This window comes from Mirounga angustirostris, unplaced genomic scaffold, assembly GCF_029215605.1.
Source record: "Mirounga angustirostris isolate CCGP_5_RB_7025 unplaced genomic scaffold, mMirAng1.0.hap1 SCAF_4, whole genome shotgun sequence".
Taxonomy (NCBI): domain Eukaryota; kingdom Metazoa; phylum Chordata; class Mammalia; order Carnivora; family Phocidae; genus Mirounga; species Mirounga angustirostris.
The window spans coordinates 115,659,493-115,672,761 of NW_026991712.1; the positions used below are offsets into that span (position 1 = coordinate 115,659,493).

At 44.2% G+C, this 13,269-nt stretch overlaps 1 protein-coding gene and 1 pseudogene across 11 annotated transcripts in view; one reads left to right on the forward strand and one right to left on the reverse strand.

Moving 5' to 3' along the window:
- Positions 1–13,269, reverse strand: part of LRRC8D (leucine rich repeat containing 8 VRAC subunit D) — a 115,952-nt gene that overhangs the window by 40,166 nt on the left and 62,517 nt on the right. The window lies entirely within an intron of this gene.
- Positions 5,729–5,868, forward strand: LOC123860756 (U2 spliceosomal RNA; annotated as a pseudogene).

Here is a 13,269-nt window from a genome sequence, read left to right on the forward strand (position 1 = left end):
TCCTGGGATTGAGTCCCACATCGGGCTCCTCGCTCAGCGGGGAGCCTGCTCCTCCCTCTCTGTCCCTCTGCTTGTGCTCTCTCTGTCAAATAAAATCTTAAAAAAAAAAAAAAAGAACAGGTGAATGTTACAGTACGTAAAGTACAGATCTTCCTTAAATTAGGATGGGGTTGTAGCCCAATAAGCCCATTGTGAGTTGAAAATATTGTAAGTCGAAAATGCATTTAACAGTGGTGCCTGGGTGGCTCAGTTGGTTAAGTGTCTGATTCTTGATTTCAGCTCAGGTCATGATGTCAGGGTCATGAGACTGAACCCCACATTGGGCTCAGTGCTGGGTGTGGTGCCTGCTTGGGATTCTCTCTCTCCCTCTGCCCCTTCCCACCTCTAAAAAATAAATAAATGAATGAAATGTTTTAAAAAATGCATTTAATATACCTAACCTAGTAAACACCACAGCTTAGCCCAGTCTACCTTAATCGTGCTCACATTAGCCTATGTCTGGGCAAAATCAACGAACACTGAGACTATCTTATTATAATAAAGTGCTGAAGATCTCATGTAATTTATTCAATACTGTACTGAAAGTGCACGGCTGTATGGGTACAGCATGGTTGTCAGTATATTGTGTACCCCCGTGATCCTGTGGCTGCCTGGGAGCTCAGCCCACTGCCCAGCGTCATAGGAGAGTATTGTACCAAGTATTGCTAGCCTGGGAAAGATCTAAATTCACAATCTGAAGCACGTTTTCTACTGAACATGTATCACTTTTGCACCACTGTAAAGTCAAAAAAATCGTTAAGTTGAACCATAATAAGTCGGGGGTCGTCTGTGTATCTCAGTGAAACTGTTGTGCATGTGTTAAGTGGCCCACAGCAAATGATCTCTAAACTTCAACTGCCTGGGGCCTGGGTGGCTCAGATGGTTAAGCCTCTGCCTTCGGCTCAGGTCATGATCCCAGGGTCCTGGGATCGAGTCCCGCATCAGGCTTCTTGCTCAGCGGGGAGCCTGCTTCTCCCTCTGCCTGCCGCCCCCCTTGCTTGTGCGCATGCTCTCTCTCTGACAAATAAATAAATAAAATCTTTAAAAAAATAAAATAAACTTCAATTTCCTGATCCAAAGCAAGTGAGAGTATTTCCTTTGTAGGATTTGTGAGGATTGGAAAGCACCTAATATCTGGAACACTGTAAGATGCTCAATGACTAATGCTTCCCTTTCTCTCCCTGTAAAAGTGGAGTGGAAGTCTTCACCCAAAGCCCTTTTTGGGCTAAACTTCAATGATGTTTAGAATCCACGGATACTTATGACTCCTCATCAGGCTGTAGTTTTTCCATTTCTCACCATCTCAGTTCTCCTGCTCTGAAATCCTTAGATTTGGTTTTGATTTTCATTTTTTTAAGCAAGCTCTACGCCCGAGGTGGGGTTTGAACTCATGACCCTGAGATCAAGAGCTGCAGGCTCTACTGACTGAGCCAGCCAGGCGCCCCTGAAATCCTAAGAGCTGACAAACGTCTGTGGTGGCATCACTTCCAGAGCATCAGTGGATTCTGGTACCCAGGCATCAGCTGCTTACTTGTGTTAAATATTCTACAAGTTTTAGGAGCCCAAGAATCCCCCCCCCCAACACACACATACCCGGTATCAGTTGCCTATGGGCACGACACCATATATGCAGGCTCCGCAACATTTTGGAGAGATAACGAGTCATCTTTATTTAGTTCCTCAGGAGTAAGTACAGGGATGGGGTGGGAATTCCTTCTGTTAACTGCTGCACCAGGTGAGGTGGCCTCCGATTATACCCCATGTTGTTCCCTCACTGTAAGCCTCCAGGACCAGACACACATCATGCTGCACCTTACCCCATGTCCCCATCTCTGACACTGTCACATCTGCCCAGTCCCTTCTGATCTATGATTCTGGTGTGGCAGCATAACACTGCGGAAATAAAAAAGATGTGGTGAAGACAGGTTCAAATCATGGCACTCTCTCTTACAGCAAGCCATGTGACTTTGGGCAAGCCGTGTTAACTCTGAATATCAGCACCCTCCTCTGAAAATGGAAACAAAGCACCTTTCTACCGGGGTTACTATGAAAATTAAAGGATATGTTACAACAGAACATACAGCCCAATGCCTAGTAGTTATTATCATCAGCGCTGTGCTATGGCAATTTCTCATTGTTACACTGGACTCTGTCCTGAATGCTAATCTATTTGGCTAGGGCCCTGACCTCTCTGCTTAGTTCTTGCTATCTCTGTCCTCCAGGGGAGGTAAAACCTGGTCCCTACACAGAAGCTTTCCCCACCCTCTACCTTTCTTCACAGCCCCTCTCCCTACAAAGCCCCAGAGTGTAGACTTGTGGATTTTTCAGCTCCTATCAGCACCTGCTGGTGTATAAATTGAGCTGGGAATCAGGAGACCTGGACCCTAGGTCCTTTTCAGCCACTAGCTATGTGACCTTGGGCCAGCAACACAGATTTCTTGGATCTCTGTTTCCCCTACTGTAAGATGATGACATTAGACAACGTGATCTCCAAGGCCTCTTCCTGATCCCCCCCCACTCCTCCCTCTGGGCCTCTCTCCAGCTATCCTTTATCACTCCCAATTCACCCCTTTGCCTTCCCACCTACCAAAGGGGAGTCCTTGAGTAATGACCCTCTCCCCACACTCTGACTTCTGCCCAAGCCCTGGAAACATACTATTAGTGGCAAAGAATTGATAACAAGCCATTTAAGGCACAGATTTCTGGAGGCTAGTCAGGAAACTAAAACTCATGTTATCACATTATGTTTATTAGAGAACGTATTCGTAAACTACACTGAGATTGCCTGTTAAAAGAAAATGTAATATATATACTATGTAAAATGTTTCATAAACATTTTCTGGAACACTTTTCTTTTCCTGGTATTTCCCATGGCAACACTGCCACCCCCCTTCCCCACCGGGCTGGAGATGATACTCTGCACAGTCAAACTCAGAGACATTCTATCCTGGTCTCACAAATTACACACAGATGTAAACTGTTTTAAGAAACCATGATAAAGAGATCACTAAGATCACAGAAAAATTTAGAAGTGATTATTCCTTTCTTTTTAAAGAACTCTTTTAGGGGTGTTTGGGTGGCTCAGTCGGCCAGGCATCTGACTTTTTAAAAATTTTATTTTATGATTTTATTTATTTATCTGAAAGAGAGAGAGAGAGCATGAGCGCGCGGGGGGTGGGGGGGAATAGAGGGAGAAGCAGACTCCCCGCTGAGCAGAAACCTGACACAGAGCTCAATCCCAGGACCCCGGGATCATTACCAGAGCCAAGTCAGATGCTTAACCGACTGAGCCATCCAAGTGCCCCAAATGTCTGACTCTTGGTTTCAGCTCAGGTCATGATCTCAGGGTCTTGAGATAGAGCCCCAAGACAGGCTCCGAGCTCAGGATTTGCTTAAGACACTCTCTCCCTCTGCTCCTCTTCCCGTGCACTATCTTTCTCTCGCAAATAAATAAATGAATGAATGAATGAATAAATGTTTACCAAAAAAAAAATAAAAAATAAAAAAATAAAGAGCTCTTTTAGGACATCTAAAAATAATTTCACTTTTAAAAGTTTAAGGCCTCAACAACTTTTCAGAAGCTCAATCGCTCTATAAAATGGAATTGATCATATATGAATAGAAACTTGTAGATACAAAGATATTTTAAATAATTTTTAAAGTTACATAAGTCAAACCTGTTCACATATAAAATTAGAAACTAAAGATACACCAGGAAAATGAACAGCTACATCTTTATACATATGTTTTTCAAACCAACATGTTAACCTAGAAGATACATGTACTACATAGAAAAATTTCACTACACACATATTTATATACAGTTTCTTTTTTTTTTTTTAAGATTTTATTTATTTATTAGAGAGCAAGCGAGAAACAGCATGAGAGGGGAGAGAGTCAGAGGGAGAAGCAGGCTCCCCGCTGAGCCGGGAGCTCGATGTGGGACTTGATCCCAGGACTCCGGGATCATGACCTGAGCCCAAGGCAGTCGCTCAACCAACTGAGCCACCCAGGCACCCTATATACAGTTTCTGAGCTTGCTAAGGGCTAACTCAAGTTGCCTTTGAGATTTAAGCAGATGGTTGGGATAAAATCACCTACCTGTGAATTTTTCTAAGCTGTTTGTTTGCTTACAACAATAGCTTGAAAAAATATTCCACGTCTGCCAAGTTTGTAAATACACAGAGATTTAAAACTTTTGTCAAATAAGAGAAACAAAGAAATTTAAATGCCATCTAACCAGATGTTTACAATGTATCCTATGAATATAGAAGGCTTATCTTTTTTGGGGAAAGTAATGTAAAAGTCCTCATATGCTGAGTTATCTATTTAGGAATATGTAATAATTTTGCTTCTCAGAAATTTTCACTGTGTTAGCATACATGTTGTTACTAATGTCTCAGCATACCTATCCATCCTCAGACGAGCAAGTACAGGAGTTAGTCAGCACTGCTCCCTGTAAGCACTGAAACACCAGCCTGTCTGCTGAGTGATGGGTGGGCGTGCTGGAGGACATATCTGGCTGCTGGGGATAACAATGAAAGAACATGAGCATGTTGCAGGGAATACAGCTTTTTCCTCTTTTAAATGCATGGTTCTTTCTGAACTTAATAGAACTTCCCATAACCTGTAAGCCAAGAGCTTCCTCACTATACGGGAGAGCTTGGATCCTGAGGGAAGGAAGGAGACAACTCTTTAAATGGTTATCTATCTTGGGCGCCTGGGTGGCTCAGTTGGTTAAGCGACTGCCTTTGGCTCAGGTCATGATCCTGGAGTCCCGGGATCGAGTCCCGCATCGGGCTCCCTGCTCGGCGGGGGGTCTGCTTCTCCCTCTGCCCTCCCCCCTCTCATGTGCTCTCTGTCTCTCATTCTCTCTCTCTCAAATAAATAAATAAAATCTTTAAAAATAAAAAAAATAAAAAAAATAAATGGTTATCTATCTTGCCTTTAGGAAAATATACGTAGGTCATTCACATCCAAATAAGGGTAAGTATCAATTATTTTTCTACACCTCAGCTTCCTTAATATTGTGTTGCTGCTGCCCCCGAACTTTGTTAGCATCATCAACAAAAGCATAAACAGGTGGCGAACAAGGGCCTGAGAGGTTCTCCCACGCCAACCGATGAGAAAGCCTTAAATGCTAGCGCACAGGGCTCTCTGTCCTGTTCCTCTCCAGGCCCACATGTAAATCAGTGTTCTGCTCCAGAAAAAGTCATAACTGCACAAAGCTTAAGAAGAGAGCGAAAGAGAATTAGCAATAAAAACACCTCAACAGGCTGAAAGAGGGGCCAGAACAAAACAGGTTTTATTTAGTAGGAATCAAGTCAAATAATTTAATTCAAAAAATGTCAAGAGCACAGATCAGAGTAAAAGAACGGTCTTAACAGTTACCACATTTATGAGAAAAAGACTTTGATGTTCTCATAGATTGCGAGCTTAACAGGAGACAAAGATGAGACTGGCCACCAATCAAACATTACCAGACAGACAATGACTGGGACAGGGGAGGAGGTAGTCCCACTCATCTTTGCACTTGTCAGATGGTGCCTGCCATTCTGTGCTCAGTTTAGTTCTGGGCATCAAAGTCCAAATGTGACACAGCTATTAGATGAACCAGAGCTGTGAAGGGTCTAGAAAGATTAACTCGAAAGCATTTAGTGAGTGCTACAATTTGTACAAGGTATTATATATCGCTTCTCGGCCTTTTGGCTAAGATCAAGTGTAGTATCTGTTCTTATCAGTGTACAAGGTATTATAAAGTGTGCTAGTACCCAGGGGTGATAATGAATGAAAATGATAACAATGAAGAAAATAACTAGCTTATCTTATCCCAAGCGTTGCTCAAAGCACTTTCTAGGTGTTAATTCATTTAACCAGACAACTGACTTGCTTCTTGGTGATCTTCCAGATAGCTGAGGTTTCCCCATTTCTGCCCAAGTGAACAACCCCTATATTCAACACGTTGTATTTAATCACTTATTCTTCCATATTTTATACCATGTTCCCCCCATTTTCTTTTGTTAAAGATAACATTTAAATAAGCACCAAACTGATACACACCCATCACCACCTGATTTTTTAAAAGTGACGTTTTGATTATAAAGTTAGTAACACTGAGCAAAGAAAAGTCGGAGAACAAAGACACAGAGAGAGAAGTAAAAGAAAAACAAATCAGATGATTTTCCGACCTTTGTTACCACTTGTGGAGTTCCCCTCCACTTTCTGCTGTGAATACACTTGTGGTTTTCATTTTACATTGAAGTTATCATACTGCATATGCATATTTGTATTTGACCTGGTTAACCTGACAAGCATTCTTCCCTTTTACTAAACAGGCTGTTATTGTCAATTTATGGGCTGTGAATATACCATATGTTTGGAGATAAAAACTAAGAAAAATGTTTCCTCATTTGCGCCACTTTAAATCGCTCATTACTAAGAGCTTTAAGGTTTCTTTTTTTTTTTTTTTAAAGATTTTATTTATTTATTTATTTGACAGAGAGAGACATAGCGAGAGCAGGAACACAAGCAGGGGGAGTGGGAGAGGGAGAAGCAGGCTTCCCGCTGAGCAGGGAGCCCGATGTGGGACTCGATCCCAGGACCCTGGGATCATGACCTGAGCCGAAGGCAGACGCTTAACGACTGAGCCACCCAGGCGCCCGAGCTTTAAGGTTTCTGAAAAAATGTCCTTGTCCTTGGAAATGAATGCTAATAGAAAAAGAGAAGTAGTCTCTTAATTGCCTACATTTAATGAGCACTTACTGGACAAGGAGAAATTTCACTGAGTGAGCTAGACTACAAGAGTTACTAGATCCTTTTTCCACTACTTAAACCTCTAAGAAAAATCCTGGGTAAAAAAGAAAATCCTAAATGTAACTGCTATCTCTTAGGCAGTGACAAATCACAACCCCTCTTGAGGCTCTTGAGAAGACAGCCTCCCAGTCCTAAGGCAGTCTCTCCTCCTCTTAAATGAACTGGCAAAAACAGAAACCTTAGGCTATTGAAGTTCCTACTACCTGCCACAGATGAGGTGCTATAGACCTTAGAAAACGGGAGAGAGAAATTCATCATGGATGAGGTATGACAGGGAACAGATTGTCTCCCACTCTGCTTTCCAATACCTCTTCTTATGGAGATAAAGGGACAGAAGGAAAAACGCAAGTCAGTCTGTATGTCCAAAAAAACACCTAGTTACACCTGAAGAAAAATAATGGAAAGGAGTCTGGGGAGTGAACTTAAACGGCTTTTTGACTATTCTGCTTCCACAGCTTGAGAGCTGAAGCCACAGTTCGCGGTGCTGAGGTTCCTGGCACTCTTCCCATGAAGGGCTCCGCACACAAGGTCTTCGCTAATGCCTGAGCGTGATCTGCTTACTCCATCTAAGTAAAAGGTTAAGGAATGGCAGTAAACCTAGAAATAGTAAAATAAGGATTCTCTGAGAGGCTTAGGAAAACGTTTCTTAGTGCTATAAACAGGAAACTTATTATTGCCTTCTTGCTCTTTCCAAATCCCCTAATTCAAAAACATCTTTCTCTGGGCAGTTGAATACTCTGGTACTAACCTTACTAGGATGTACTGATGACACTATGAAGGTAATATATCCCAACCCTGTCAGAAAATTAATTATCAAGGCAGAAATGAAATGGAGAGCAGAGGGCTATGTGTCAAGGTATTAAGCTCCTCATCATTTTTTATAAGAAAGATGTATTTCTGGGCCCTCATGTTTCTTTTATGACTGATGATGCATGCATATTTTGAAATATAAACAATACTGTGAGTGCATTTTAGGCCGAAGGAACAGCATAAGCAAAGGCACAGAGGCAGGACCGAGTTCATCATATGCCTAAGGTTAAGATGCCTGTGTGAATGGAGCACAAAACTGTACTGAGTCATATGAAATGAAGTCAAAGCGTTAAGGTTTAGCTAGATTTCAGAGGACACTGAAATCCAAGAGAGTTTGGTTTTATTTAGTATGGCAACAGAGAGACCGTGCAAACTCATAACAACATGGAACAGAGCTTTGGAAAGCAGAGTCACACCATGATACATGAGATACAAGGTAGCGGCGATGCAGGGGATGTTAGAGATGCTGGAGCCTGGCTATTGGGTTGTTGTCAGTGTGCAGTTGTAGATGAGGTCAAATCTGGTATCAGTGGGACTGAGAAAGAAAGAGCAGGGGCACCTGGGTGGCTCCATCAGTTAAGCGTCTGCCTCCGGCTCAGGTCATGATCCCGGGGCCCTGGGATCGAGCCCCGCGTCGGGCTCCCTGCTCAGCAGGGAGCCTGCTTCTCCCTCTCCTCCCTGCTCGTGCTCTATGTTTCTCTCTCTCTCAAATAAAATCTCTCAAATAAAATATAAATAAAATCTTAAAAAAAAAAAGAGCAAGCAGATGTGCTGTCTCAACAGAAGAAACACAGGTGGGACATGCGACAGTGTGAAGGAACAGAGGTGAGGACAGTTCAGTGATGCCAGGATCTGCCAGCACACCACCAAGTTAGCCATCTTGGTTAGGCATTATCAGCCGCCGTGCCCTTCTCTGCTTCAGGCCGGTGCCTGACAAGTGGTGCAAACCCCATTTCTTTCTACTGTCACACCAACTCTAAGGGGAATCATCACTCCACTTTACAAAGAGGAGGCCTGGACTTAAAGACACTGAGTGCCCACTAAAGGCCACCAGCTGGAAGAGCTGGGATTTGAACCCCTGTCTGCCTACTCTGTGGCTCTTATTCACTCCAATGCTTCCCTGCCCCCATCAAAGCTTCGAGAAACAGAAGCTGCCTGCCCTTCACCACAAACCCTTACCTAACTGAGCAGTTTCCCATACACTCAATAGCTATAATTATTTTCCTTTCGCTAGTTTACAGTATAACATCACATATACGATTTCTGATACTTGGTTGTGAATATATATGGCACTTGGGAGCTCTAAAGTGCTGAACAGATGTTAGGTATTATTTTTATTATTATGTGGGCGTTTTCCTTCAGTGACTAATGTCAGGAAATAGAAAGGGCTCCATTACACACACAGTCTATCTGGTCTACAGCCCACCCTAAAGATGAACTTATTAAGGCATACTGTGAGGTCATTTTCCTTTATACCAAGATATACAGAACAAATGAAGAATCTGTGTTCACGTGCTCGGGATTCTTACAGAAAGACCCACCTGCAATTTTAGGTGCAGGCTGTAGCACGAGCAGATGCTGTTCAAACAACATGCCCTACTTTCTTCGGCGATGACAAAGAGAAAAAAGGTTAACATGAAACACTCAGAACTAACTGGTTTGTTTTCCTATAAACTTTACCTACAAAGTATTAGTAATGAGTAAGCAAAAAAATGCATCAAAGTAGCCACACTGTGCTGGGCTTAGATGTCCCCCTCCCCCAGCTGGGTGCTGGCACGGGGTGGCTGGCTGGGCTTTCAGAAAGCACCCCACTTTTCTCCAGTCCCTCACAGGCTGCTAGTGCTGAGCAGGATCTGAAGAGTGCTGACAAAGAAGGTCATTAAGGCCTCGAGAGATGAATGTACAACATTCTGCATTTTATGCCCAATTGTCAATATTCCAATTACATCACCTGAACAATGTGTTAGAGGCCACAGAACATAGAAGGGGTGTAGAATTAGCCTCTTCTGGTTTCCTTTCTTGTCCCCCTGCCCAGCTGAAACTCCATGGTTAGCCATTTTATGTGTAGCCTCGGAGGCTCAGAATCTACAGCCTAGGCCAGCTCCTCTAAGAGCATCTCTCTTGGGGGGGGGGGGAGGGGTTGGGGGGTTGGGAGCGCTTTGCTGAGGGTGTCGGGCACCTGAGCTGACAGGGCCTCCAAAGGCATGCTGCTCATCTCACCCTCCCTTAGCATCTCACAGTGACCCTGTACCTTAGAAAACCCTCCTTCTCCCACTAGGCCCTTCTCAGCCTCCAGTCATGCCTGCTCCCCACCCCCCCTAAAAAATGCAACCCTATTTTGATCCTGCAGCCCCTCCAATTAACCCATCAAACTGCCACCAATGGTAGTTTCTGAGAGTTCCCTCTGGAGCAACCCTTTAAAAACTTCTGTGGCCTACTAAATAAAGTCTAAACTCACTTGACTGGCTGTCCATGTCCCGTCGTTACCTGCCCCCGACCTTTCTCATCTCTCCACATTTCCCCATATGCCCTGTGCTCATCACCAGACAGAACCCCTGTTGTTTCCTGGGCTTAATTGAGTGGCTCCTGCCATTTCTGATGTTTGGAATATGCCTTGGGGCACCTCCTTTCTTCTCATGTGGGAACTGCCACCTATTTTCCCAGCCCTGGCTCAAAAGTCACTCCTTCTGAGAGAATGGCTCTCTATTATAGCAACAAGTTAATTTCTGTCTTGCAAAGCATACTTACTGATTCATTAATTCAACCAACACTTATTAAGCACTTGGGCACCAGGTACATTGCTGGGAATATAAAGACACTTAGAATCAGAAATACAAGTTATCAAATAGCCGTGTGTGCTTCTGGGGGGGGGTGGGGGGGACTGTGGCTTCCCTTCTTCACACTAGTCCATACACTCCCTGATGATGGGGAATGATCCGTCTCCTTCAGTATCTCCCATAGCACTTAATACCATCTGTGGACTCACAAAACTCTCAAGCTCTCTCAATTACAGAATGTAAATGTACTGTAACTTATCTGCCTATCCCTGAGCAGACTGACAGTAATTTTTATACATTCCCAACAGCCACTCGAATGTATGCCATGTAGTAGTCTCTCGGTAATTCTGAGGAATGAATGAAGAGAGGGAAGGAGGCAAGAAGCAAGCCACCATGACAACAGGGATGTCTGCCTTGTCATGTTTGTGTCCCTGGGGCCCAGTACAGGGCCTGGCACATGTGGAAAATAACAAACATTTAGCAAATAACCATAGCCACTGTCCGTGAAGAACTTCACCAACTGTCAGGTCTCTAGTCTCCTCTCCCAGCACTCAGCCAGAGGAAGCTCTTAGGCAAGTTTCTAACAAGAGACGGAAGTCCTCAGTCCAATTCCCATGGGAGTGAGGTCTTAGCTTCATGATACCTTCCCTGGCAGCTGCTCTGTTGGGCCAGGCTTTAGCCCGACCCTTCCGAGACATCACCTAGGCAGAGGTGTGGATGAACCGCCTTCAGACGGAGGCCCGTGAGCAGCTTGCAGAAAGGCGTAAAGTGACCAGGGCCAACTCCACCTCTTAGATCATGGCCAGGGAGTACCCCCTCAGCATGGCCTTGCCACTCTGGGCCAATGCTTCCTCATTTGGTTATCAATCTGGAAATGAAAAGCAGAAGCTAAAAATAAAGTTCAGTGAAACTGTTCAAGGTTAATGGGATGGCAACCACAAAGAATTCATGCCTGAGGGCAAGGCCCGTGGTTCTGGGCGATAGCACATAATCAGCACCACCAAGAGCTTTGTAACCTCTCCCGGGCCCCTTCTCAGAATTGCTCTCCATGTGTGGCCTGGACCACACAACTCAGCACCTGGTTCTTGCCTCTACCTCATGTGTCTTCAAATTCTTTTTTAAGATGAACTACAGATGCAGCTTCATGTACATAGATCTTATTTACTGGACAGAATGTCCTGAAGGGAAAAAATGGTCTGGGGTCTAAATACAACTCACCACTGTTCAGCTAAGGGAAAAAAAAAAAGGTGGTCAGCATTTATAAATTGAGAGATCGTACATTAAGAACCTGACTCTATTTTTATTTTTTTTATTTTTTTAAAGATTTTGTATTTATTTATTTGAGACAGAGAGAATGAGAGACAGAGAGCATGAGAGGGAGGAGGGTCAGAGGGAGGAGCAGACTCCCCGCCGAGCAGGGAGCCCGATGCGGGACTCGATCCAGGGACTCCAGCATCATGACCTGAGCCGAAGGCAGTCGCCCAACCAACTGAGCCACCCAGGCGCCCCTGACTCTATTTTTAAAACTGGAGGATCTAGCAGCCTGGGATCCACACACTCCACGGTAATAACAGCTGTAGCCGAGCTATCCCCTTTCGGATGGACCACGTGTCTGCCAGTTTACAACAGCCCCTAACCACTCCTTGTTTTCTGACATGCTTAGCTGCCAGGCCTGGTGAATACCTGAGCTTGGAAACCATATTTACCCAGTCAACTCAAGAGAAAGCCTGAATACCATCCCTGACTTCACTCTTTTCCTCACCCTTATATTTAATCAATAGAAAGTTCTACTGATCCTTTAAACGGTTCTGAAACTCTTAAGTTTCCAATTCACTCCCTCTGGTAGTCACTCTAATGATCTGTTAATCCCAGTGGGACTAAATTCCATGGATCCTCTACTTTCTCAATGTCACTCAGCTCTTTCCACAGGATTATAAACCCTGCCTTCCACCTCAGTTCCCTCGCCTCTCTTTCCTTCTTCATTCTAGAGATCTGGCAAACCACAGTTCTTGTTCCAAATACAAGTCTCTGCTTGCTCAGCACCAGCACCCAGGCTGCTGAATGTGGCTGGAGAGCAACAGGTAATCCTGCTGACTGACGAGACCTATTTTAAATTCATGACCACTGGATCTCTGGAGGGTTCTTAGTGTAGTCTCAGCAACCCGACCGTCTTTCCCTATTCCATGACTCTCCCTCTCCCCTAGGTGACTATTTCACACATTCTCCTCTCTTCAGACTGATCTCCTTACCCACAGCTGCAATACCCTGTGCTCTGTGTCTCACTGAGAAAACAGAAGCAATGGAAGGAGAACTTCCACACGCTCCCATTTCCACCTTTACCAACCTTCCTGCATTTGGACCCACACTCCATCTTCTTCCTTTCTGTTTCCATGAGTAAATGGTCTGCCCTATCTAAAGCAACTCCTGCCCTTGTATTCTAGACCCCAACTTCTCCGACTTCCACACCACCATTCCTCTAGCAACTGTCTCTCTCTCAGGTCACCGATCTTCCACTCACCACTGGGTCAGACCCATCAGCAAAGTGCACGTTGCAATTTTCCCCATTTTAAAAACTCCTCACCTCCTCCTCCAGCTTCTTTTACTCCTCTGCTCCCCTTTAAAAGGAAATTCCTCCAGAGATGTCTACATTCATTCCCATTCTCTTTATTTTTTGTTATTCTTTTAAGATTTCATTTTCAAGTAATCTTTATACCCAGCATGGGTTTTGAACTTACAACCCTGAGATCAAGAGTCACATGCTCCACCTACTGAGCCGGCGAGGTGCCCCTTTTCCCATTCTCTTGAAAAGCCAGAGAACCAGGCTTTCATC